Source organism: Oryzias latipes, chromosome 13, assembly GCF_053564925.1.
Source record: "Oryzias latipes strain Hd-rR chromosome 13, Olatipes_Hd-rR_3.1".
Classification (NCBI taxonomy): Eukaryota; Metazoa; Chordata; class Actinopteri; order Beloniformes; family Adrianichthyidae; genus Oryzias; species Oryzias latipes.
Window position 1 is genome coordinate 35,463,031 of NC_136249.1, and position 11,110 is coordinate 35,474,140.

An 11,110-nucleotide genomic window follows, 5' to 3' on the forward strand; every position below is an offset into this window, starting at 1 on the left:
TAATTAAAGATTTGTCTGCGAGCCACATGTGACCATCAAAAGAGCCATATATGGCTCGCGAGCCATAGGTTCCCGACCCCTGCACTAGACAGTGCTCTGAACCTTTTGTCTTCAATGATTTGTGATCTTCACTGGTGTCCATGGATTACATTCCACCTTTATCCACCTTTGTCATGGTAGGAGAACACGTCAATGTAAGGGGGGGGGGGGGGTCATCTGGACCCCATAGGATATAACAAGGGTTATAGCAGTAAAGAGCCCCCGCAAAGCTGATCTTCCAGCCGGTACGGCATACCTCCACCAGTGATATTGGAGTGTTATTGACGGAAACATCAACAGAGAAACATTTACAGCTAAATTATTCCAAACACATTTGACCTTTGAGTCAATTGCAAGTCGCTCTCCTCCACCACCAGCGTCTTTGGAGGAACTGCAACATTTGGACAGGAAATGACAATGACATCTTTCTGGACTAGAGAGGTGTCCCCAGTCCTGGCCTGACGTTCCGGGATTTGAATGGTCTATCCTGCGGCAGGGAGCCGACCTCTCCAAACCACAGCCACGCGTGTCTGATTGGTGATGTTTGGATCAGGTCCAGATGTGCTGCTGTGGTTCTTCCTGTCAGAGAAAATGTGTCGAAATGGGGCGGGGCACTTTGGACTGAAAGTCGATGGAGTTTCTGTTTGAACATTTTCTATTTTCTCTCTGACGTGAACATCTGCTGATGCTCTGCCATTCAGTGACACGGTTGCCTTCAGGTGAAGAAACGACGGAGACACAAAGACCGACCTTCTCTGGCCTCATGTGAGCAGTTGCTCCTCCTGAAACCGTCCGGAGAATCCCGACTTTTTTCCTCCTTTAGATTGAGACGTGAGGATAAGATTCCTGATCATGACGTCCCGTTCCTGTTTTGGCTGTAAGTGGATTACGTCCAGATGACTGTGGTTGGTACAGAGACAGGTAAACAGTCATTTGGGTCACCTGGATTCAGCTGTACACATCAGGTTAGAGGTTACTTCTGGCTAATCTGTTGGTGGTAAACACATGCTGCCCCCCCCACAACAGAGCAGATTAAAGAGTCACACCAGGACGATGCAGTTCGCCGGTAGAATACACGGAAACTGACACAAACAAGGAAAACGCAAGTAATCTGATTACAGAAACTGATACGGGTTTAATTGTTTACAGACAAACCGGTTGGAGAAGTTTGAGCCCCAGAGAAAAATAACTGCAGGAGGAGGAAGGTCTCAGATTGGAGATGATGATGAATCACAGCAGAGACTGAGTGGCTGAATCCTCAAACCCCCATAGTACTGATAGTCCTATAGAGGTTCTGATGCTACCTACACATGGGGCATGTGATGCACGTTCCAGAACGCCCTGAACGCGGGTTCTTGAACGCGCTTTTGCCCCATGACTGTTGAGAGGAGCGCATGAACTCACAGCTGGAACTGGATTAGTGACAAAGTCAGAGCGGTCTGATGGATCTTGTTCCAGGTTTTTTCTGTCCAGTAAATGAAAGACTTGGTGTGATAGAATTCCAGCAGGACACAAACCTTTGGACGGGCTCCAAAAACCGCGCTGCCCAAAAGCTTTACAGCGATGAGCAAACGGATGGAAGTTCTGGAGAACAATCGGATCGATCCTCTATTTTGGATGTGAGGCTGACGCGATGCGGCGACTTTACCAGCGTTTTGATTTTTTAAATCTGGAACACCACACCGTATAACACCACTGATATCACGCCGCGCTGTGCCAGGCCTTTGCCCCACGGCCCGGCACCCAAATCCCACCCCAGATGGCGTCTGTACCATGAACCTAACATTGAAACTGGTCGCCTCCGCAGCACAAATCACGTTCGGTGTGAGTGGGTGATCTTAACCCTTCCTCTGGGTCCATGCGGGCAAGAAAAACGTTCAGTGCTGGCTGCACGTATGTGGAAAATCACACGTCTGGAGTCACTTTCTTCCACATTTCATTTTATTTTCTGTGTAATTTAATTCAACAATCTGCATGTGCTAGCATCACATCAGTTCTGTGCCACAGCCAGTGCTGCTCGCTGCTGCAATGTAGCCGAAATTCTGATGTAATAAAAGCATTTTTTATGATCTTAAATTCTTTTTTGTGTGTCATTTTCTAAACAGCAAGGTCTGCTTCACACGTTAGTTTTGTCATTCCGCACATTGTTCAGAAAGATTTCGGACCAAAAGTTCCAAAACTACTTTTCACCAATTAACTTTTGAGAATAGAGACTGTCAGTCGGTGTCGTTTGTGCCCCGCCCCTTGTGTCAAGACCTTCACTCCTGCAGGTTGCAGCTTGCAGAAAGAGGGGGATTGAGGGCGGAGCTACTCAGCTCAGCACCAATAGCCATTTAAGACATTTAGGTTCTGGAATTTTGGTTAAAAACGTCATAATCAACATTTAAAAAAAACATTGTCCCCCTTTGAAAAAAAACAAAACAATTTTATTTTTTATTTATTTAAGCTTTATTTAATAGGGACAGTGCACATTAATGAACATCTACCAAACAATGATAGGCGTAAACATGCTGGATTATAGCAATGATGCTAATTTGCATCCATAGTCCCTAGGCAGGAAACATAAAACAGGACAAAACAAAAGACAGAATCACAGATACAATAAGAACACAAGAAGGTGGTACATTATGAGAGTTAAAAGTCAGTGGCTACAGGACTGGTTTGCTTTCAGCCACTGCTTGAGCTGTGTTTTGAAGGTCTGTAATGTTTGACACTCCCTGATGTACAGTGGAAGACATTTAGGTTCTGGAATTTTGGTTAAAAACATCATAATCAACATTTAAAAAAAACATTGTCCCCCTTTAAAAAAACCAAAACAATTTTATAGGGGGGGCTTTAAGGTAGCAGCTTCTCCCACATTCTGGATAGTTGATGAAAAAACTTTGCACAAGCGACCAGCAGCGACTTTGCTGCGCGTCCAAAGAGATGCATCCAACGTGAATTTGGGAACGGTGTTCGGTGTGAACGCAGCGTCAGGCCTTTTAAACTGGAACTGTGGTTCCTGATGCTGAGCTGAGGATGCGTGAAACACGGCGCTGTCGGAGCTCGGAAGACCACTGGGACAGTCCCAATTCAGACTTGGGTCCATCATAGTCTGTCTGTCCTTCATCCTAGTTTGGGTCATGGGGGCCAGCAAAGGCCGTCCCAGCGGTCCCTGACCAAAGGTAAAGTCAGGTCACCTGGATGGTGTTTATTGTTGATCCAACTGCTTTCAGCTGAAGTTTGATTTTGTTTTCTGTTCCTAAAATAATCTAGTATTTTGCCGTCTAGACACAATAAAATATCTGCTCAATGACCGCCGAGGACAGAGAGCGTGTTATGCACCATCGCTCCAACTCCCGGTGAGATCTGTCCCTGAAGCAGACGTACCGCTGAGAATACACGCACACACATGCATGCGTGCAAACACACACCCTCACACACGCACACACACTGCTTTCATCTGCGAGTGTGAGCTCTGCATTCTGTGGAACTGGGACATCCAGGTCTTAAGTAGACTGGCCTAAAAACAACGTTTTCTTCTTCTCTGCATCTTCCATCTGTGGAGATCTGGGATCTGGAGGAGAAATCTTCCAAAGTCCTCATCTCCATCACAGAGCTGTCAGTCGTCCTGCAGCAAAAACTCCCTGAAAAATATCTTCAAACCAGCACAGTTGCTTCTCCAGTGTTTCAGCAACATTCATTTTTACTAGCAGTAAATGCAGATTAGGGCTGGGGCGGCCGTGGTGCAGCGGTAGGGCGGTCGACCTATGATTGTAATATTGCAGGTTCAATTCCCGCCTTGCACGCCCATGAACCGGAGTGGCCTTGGGCAAGACACTGAACCCCACCTTGCCTCTGGTGGTAGGCGGGCGCCTGTGTTTGGCAGCGGAGCCGCCATCAGTGTGTGAATGTGTGTGTGAATGTGTGTGTGTGACTGGGTGAATGGGTCTGTGACTGTAAAGCGCTTTGTCCTTGTAGGAAGAAAGGCGCTATACAAGTATACGCCATTTAATGATTAATCAATGTTCTGATTTATCCGACCAAACTGATTCAAGTCTGTTAATCCCATCAATTATAAAAACATTTAAAAATGAAATAAATTGATGACAATCCATATTGGAAGATACCATCTGGATTGAGGTACAGTAGGTTCATATGACTATAACGTAAAACCGACCAATCACAGCAACAGCACACGTGTGATGTCATCAACACGGATCAGTCCATCATTCCAGTCCAATGTGTGGACAGACTTTGAATAAAGTCATGTGACCATCCAGTGTCTAGAATGTTCTAAGAATGTTTCCTTTGGATTCTTTGGATGTGGAAAAACAACAGTGGTGAACTTTAGGAAACTAACATGTGAATGGATTTGACATTCATTCTAGTTTACTTGTTGGTTTGGACACAGATTTCATTAACTTGATGATCTGGAAGAAATCCAAGAATGTGGAAAACTGTTCAGTAGCAGGAATTTCTGTCTGGAAGTTTGGATGAAGAGGATCTGGATCCACTTTAGCTCAGAGAACTGGATCGTTCAGCATGAACCACTATCAGCTATGAATCGGATCAGCAGCGTGTGGAACTAAGATGTGAATCCTTGTTCAAATGAACCGTTGCTCCACTAATGCAGAGAAATGTGGGCGGGGCTTTGTGGACAAATATTTGAATTGATGATTGCACTAAAGAACTTGATAAATGCAGAAAATGCTCCTCCTCCTTTCTCATTTTCTTCTTTACGAAGCGTGTTCATCTTCATCCTTACTTGCAGTCTTCCTCCTGAACAATCTTCTCTGCATTTTCCCTTTTTAAAGACTTTTTCAAAGATAAATGATTTTCACTTCTACCATTTCATTCGGTTTGATCTTGAACTGTCAATCACAATAGTTTCAGAAAACTGCAGGAATCATTTCTTGTCTTGTTGAAAAACAAACCAACCTTCAACTTCCATAAGAATAGTCCTCCTTGACAGTGAACGATTTGAGTGATCATCACAACTAATCACATGTATGTACAGCACAAACACGTATGTACTGACCAGTCAGGCGCAGCTTGATGAGAAAAAAGAGAGAGGTTGAAGTAATTTATCTTTTTAAAAAGAACATGGCTCCCATAAAGGAGTCGGCTCTCTTCTTTCCCTCCAATCAGATCAGAAAGAGCCGTTTCATCAGAAACATTGTTTCTTGGCGGATAAGGTGAGGGGAGAGAGGGACCCAGATCACATTTAGTAGCGATGATAAGGCGAGGAGATAAAGTGCTGCCCGCTCCACAGTTTTAGCAGCATCCGCCTGCAGCTGCTTTTAAATCATTGTTGACCCTTGTTCTATCCTAGGCACTTTACCGTTGGGAGTTGGGTCATCTAGACCCACTAGACAGAGCTCTGAACCTTTTTTCTTCCATGATTTGTGATCTTCACTGGTGTCCATGGATTACATGAAATCAATAATGCAGACAACCCCCCCCCCCCCACCTGCACCTTTGGATCCTGCAGGCTGAAAAAAACCCTGAAGCGCGACAGAGATAATGAGGACCCCCCCCCCCATTGATGAAGTTACCAAGAGGACAGTTGGGTGGAAAACAGTAAACTCTTTGGGTTCACGGATTGGTTAACTCACCTGCCAATCAAACAAAATTCCCCCCTAAATGAGCGTTTTTTAGTTCCAATACAACCAGAAAAAAATGAATTTTTTTAGTAAAGAGAAATTTCTCAAAGTTGTAACTTCATCTCTAAAGAAAGTTGATGAATTTCAGGTGGAATAACTGAGTTTTTGTGGGTGTTTGTGTAGAGCAGATTGCAGGCTGGCGTTGTGTTTGGTTACATGAGCGGTTACTGTGTGAAGTCCCCAGAGTGTGCTGCGGTAGTCAATAGAGAGGCTAATGTTGTGTGTTTGTCCATAATGCCCCAGGGAGGGGCAGCTGAGTGAGCTCATTACTGTTTGACTGGTGGATTTTCTGTGTTTAACATGAGGGAAAAAAGTCAGCGAGTCGATACGGAAAAACCAAAAAAGTCAAAGCAAAGACAGCAGAGAGGCTCTCAGGAAGAAGCCGCTGTCGCTCAGAGGAAAAGGCTTTGGTCGTCTGACTGTTGGCGGTGAAACACCAACACATTTGTATGTGTGATGATCAACACAAACACACAAAGAGGTCGGAAATCACTAAAAAACATCTGTCTGTGCAGCAATTCAACCAGAAATATGATTTCAACATCTAGTTCCACACAAACCTTCAAAAAGGGAATTCAGGCTAAAAGAGTGAAATGTTAGTCAGAATGACTTCAAACTGAATGCTAAAAGCCTCATAATGTGTTTTTTCTGCTAGTTCCAATTAAAATATGCTCATTACACTGATTAAAAGCTAGTGTAATTAGTGAAAACTCATTTAGAAGAAAATGTCAACAAAAGGAAAAACAGTCTTAGTACGATTTGGCACATCTTAATGTATCCTCATAAAATCAGACATTTTTGTTCCAAAATATTGACCAGGAATGCCAGTTTACTTTGTCATTAAACTTTAAAATAAAATGAATTGAACATTACAGAGCAGTGAGTTTCTTTGAGTCTTAAATTGAGTTTTTCTATTGTCAAATGTTTGAAAGAAAAAAAGATTTTGACTCATTTTAATAAGAATTTCCTCACTTCCAAAATTCTGGATGGTGCTGATTTTGACAAAAAGCTCAGAAGGGTTTAGCAGAAAGAGAAGGTTAAAAAAAACTCCAAACCTGGTTAAATATCTCAAGTTTAAAAAAAAACAAAAATTATTGATATCTGTGCTCAGATCCAATCAATCGTTTGCAGTGACGTTTATTTCAATCACTGACCTCATTCGGTTTCCTCTTTTTCTGCTCAGCAGTTAGAATAAATTAGATCATATCAGATTTTTATGCCTCAAACAAGAACTGAAGTAAATACGTCTATATATTGAAATATAGAACAATAGAAAGATCTAGAACTGTGGAGCTTTTGTTGGGATTTCAAGTTTAAATTTTTAATTTTGTTTTACTTGATTGGAAAAAGAGAGAATCATTCAGAAAAAACAGATGTTCTGGATCACAGTAGTAGTGTAACCCTTGTTCTATCCTAGGCACTTTACCATTGGGAGTGGGGTCATCTAGACCCACTAGACAGTCCTCTGAATCTTTTTTCTTCAATGATTTGTGATCTTCACTGGTGTCCATGGATTACATGAAATCTTTCCACCTTTATCCACCTTTGTCATGGTAGGGAGAACACCTCAATGGAAGGGGGGGGGGGGGGGGTCATAGGATAGCACAAGGGTTAAAATCTTGTCATCTGGACTTGGTTTTTAAAGTTGAAGACGTTTCACCTCTCATCCAAATGAAGTCTTTGTCAATTCCTTTAAACCTGCTCTGATGGATTCTACCTGGATGAATGAGCGTCTTCACAGACACACATGTTCAGGATAAAAACACCTTTCTTTGTCTTTTAAAATCTGCTGAGACGACCACAAAACGGAAGAGACCCACAGGATTGCATCGCCTTTGCACAGACGAGCGGGCAGATAAGGCCTCTGGAGGCTTGAATCCGGCTGGGGGGCCAGGGGGGGGCACACTGCGGCACAGATCTTTTGTAGGAAAAATTCTGATCCGCAGCTGATGTCTGCGGCCCGAGAGGATAAAAAACAAAAAAAACAGCAATACATTTATTTGAAGACACCTTTCTGACCCTCAAGGACACCGTACAACATTTAAAATCAATAAATAACATAAAACCATGAGAGAAGTTCAAATGAGACTCTTGTGATGTTTGTGGAAAACGGCTTTTTAAAATTAAATTTGCATCTCAAAACAGAATGAACTAAATGGAAGTAGAACCGGACAACCTGATGATGAGCTTCAGCTCCTTTAACCTTAGAATCCTATTTAAAGTTTGGCAGTAAGTTAATTCTGTAACCCTTGTGCTATCTGAGATGACCCCCCCCCCCCACCCTTCCATTGAGGTGTTCTCCCTACCATGACAAAGGTGGATAAAGGTGGAAAGATTTCATGTAATCCATGGACACCAGTGAAGATCACAAATCATTGAAGAAAAAAGGTTCAGAGCACTGTCTAGTGGGTCTAGATGACCCAACTCCCAATGTTAAAGTGCCTAAAATAGCACCAGGGTTAAGGCCTCCACTTATCAGCTTCTCCGTGTTCCAGAACCGGTCCTCTCACCACATCATCTACAGAAAAGCCTCAAACACGACCTCTGCTTTCTGCTCTGGACGCAGATTCCTGCCTCCACACGCCGTTGGGTTGGCGGGAATCAGACGTTTTCCCCCAGCCGGTCCCGTCAACGAGACATTAACCTAAAGCCTTCAGTCAGAGGAGAGAATCAGGGCTTTGTCCTGCGAAACCCGAATGATGTAAAGCCTCCTAATTGGTGCGTTTCCAGGCTGTGTGCTGTGATTAACTGGCTGATGGGGGCTTTTATCGGCATTAAGGCTTTGATTATCACAGAGCTTCACGTCTGACCTGCATTAACATTAACAGCTGCAGCTCATATAAGAGGAGGAAGCATCTTCCCTTCAATCTGAACCCCCCCCCCCCCCCCCTCCACCACCATCACCACACACACCCCCGGCTTCTCTCTACCGCCACATTTATTCCTCCAAGCGGAGAGATGAAAATATGAAAATGGCGTCTTCCACTCCAGACACTACTGACTCCTCAGTGATGTCATCAATAGTCTCTGGACGTCTACGTTAGCATGTAGACACCCACATCAAGACACCCAGCCAGCCCGAAGTCACTGTTTGGACACCACTGCAGCTCCAAAAGCCCCTACAGTTGGAGGCAGAGGGGTAGGGAAGGAATTCAGATTCAACCTAGAGTCTGTGGGATGTAGGAACATCTGCACAGCGAGGTACTCCTGTGAACGCCAAATGGGTGACGACGGGTCGACGCCCATCCGGATGGACGTGACCTTCGTTGTTTCGGAGCCAACGGACTTCAACAAACTCAGTCAGAACCCTGAAGTAATGTCCCTTCAAAATAAAACACCCATCATGCTTTTGGTTGGGTTTGTTTCATTGAGTGAAGAAAGACGAAGTGAACAAAGAGGAAGTGGGCGGAGCTAAATGAAGTGAACAGGACCACCCAAAACTGTTGGCAACGTTTGTGGCACAGCGGACTCCACTAAAGGAATTTGTTTTTCATCTTTTTTTTCTTTTTTTTTAACTTGTCCTGTCCAACAGCTGGGCAGACAGATGGGAGCTGAGGGCCTCTTGTGTTGGACATATTTTATTTTAACAACAGGGGTTATTAATCTTTAGACAAACCAAAGGTATGCCTGAATAAACCCCTTTTGTAATTGAGGCCAAACTTTTATTCATTTCAACCATGATTGAAAATCTTTGGTGTTGGACCGGACGGAAAAGGAAAGGAGGGAAGAAGAGAGAGGGACGTTAGAGAGAGAGGGGGGGGGTGATAGTGAGAGGGGGGGTAAGACCATGAAGCAGCATAGAGCAGACAGGTTTACTGGTTGTTTATCATTACGGTACGGTTCAAATGTAGTACAAAAAGGGCGGGGCCTGTTCACACACACTCAAATATTATCAACACACCTGCTAGCTGCAAAAATGTCCACATGTCAACATGCACACAAAACAGATAGTGTTCACACGCATACTTATGCCTTTAAACCAACTAGTGTGAAATCTTTCATTCATTCAATGATGCAAACTATAAGTGCAAAGGTGAGCTAACACCTGTGCTCAGGTGAGTGTTTATGTTCTTCTAAAATGGATGGTGGAATGTGAAAAGAAGGAGGAGGAGCGCCCAGCCACCCCCACACCCAGACCCCCACCGCAGCAGCAGCGGCAGCCGGAATCCCCCCAACGCCACACGGGAACAGGCAGGGAACGACCGCCCCCCGGGCGACCAAGACCGCCACCCAGGCCAGGGCCAGCAGGACCGCCGCAAGGCCCCCAGAGCCAGAGGCCAGGGAGGCTCATCTTTATTTGCATCAGTAAAACCCAAAAGATGATCTTCTTCCATGCTAATGTCTTGAGGAGATCCAGAAGAGGACGGACGGTTCCTGAGTTCCTGGAGCCTTGAGCCTCTTCATCTGCTGAGCAGCACACAGAGGACCCTGGCCTCTCAAACATGTCATTCAGAAATCCCATGGGAGGAACGAGGCGGACCCCCCCCCCAATCCCAAAGAAAAATGCATTTTCCAGTTTTGTTCTCACCAGACAACTGAATAAACGCATTAGTCCCCCATTGAATCAGCAGAGTGCTTGTATCTGACATCAATTTTCTTTAAATGACACTAACCCTTTGTGTACGTTTGAAATCTGATTATCTAAAGCGGACAGTGCAGCTTCTGCTGCTGCAGGGTTCAGATGAAATCACTTCAGGGGTTCAGTCTGATGCTGCCTTTCTTTTAGGGGGGGGGTATGGTGTTTCATGATGTGGAAACTGTGGCTCAGGCTTTGGTTTGGAACGAGCTGCAGGTTTTCTGCAGGACCGGAGGTCCACAAAGCAGCAGGAGGCTTTGTGAGAATCCGGATCTGGGATTCCGGAGCGCACATCTGGAATGCGTGGCGCTGATTTGTCGCTGGGGTCTGGGCCGGCTGTGGCTGGCGTCTTCAGGGCAGAGCTCCATCATGAACACGCCGCTTCTGCTTCTCTGTTCCACAGATCGGCTCGCTGTCCGTCTCCGTGGGAACGCCGTTGGTGTCTGCGTTTGGTTCAGGAATTAACTTCAGCTAAGTGTTTGTTAGTTTCAGTCAGAAACCGAATAAACTTCTGAATGTAAACATGTGAACAAGAAAAGAATGTTAACTGGTTTTGATCAAATAAATGATGTTTTTGTTGTTTGACCTTTAAGGCTCTGAAGGTCAAGTAGCCACAGGTCATCACCACAGTCTTACAACGGTTCCTCCTAAGATGATTCCGTGGAGCTCCAGGACTCGCTGGGATCCGGTGTGGTCTGCGTATCTCAGGATTTCCTCTCTTCCTTTGTGTTTCTGCACGTCTCAGGGCTGCCGGGTCAAAAGTCCACTGGGAAAATTCCTCGGCTAACATGAAATTATTTGCCCTCTAACTGAATTAGAAGCATTTTTCTCAGATAAGCGGAACAATCCC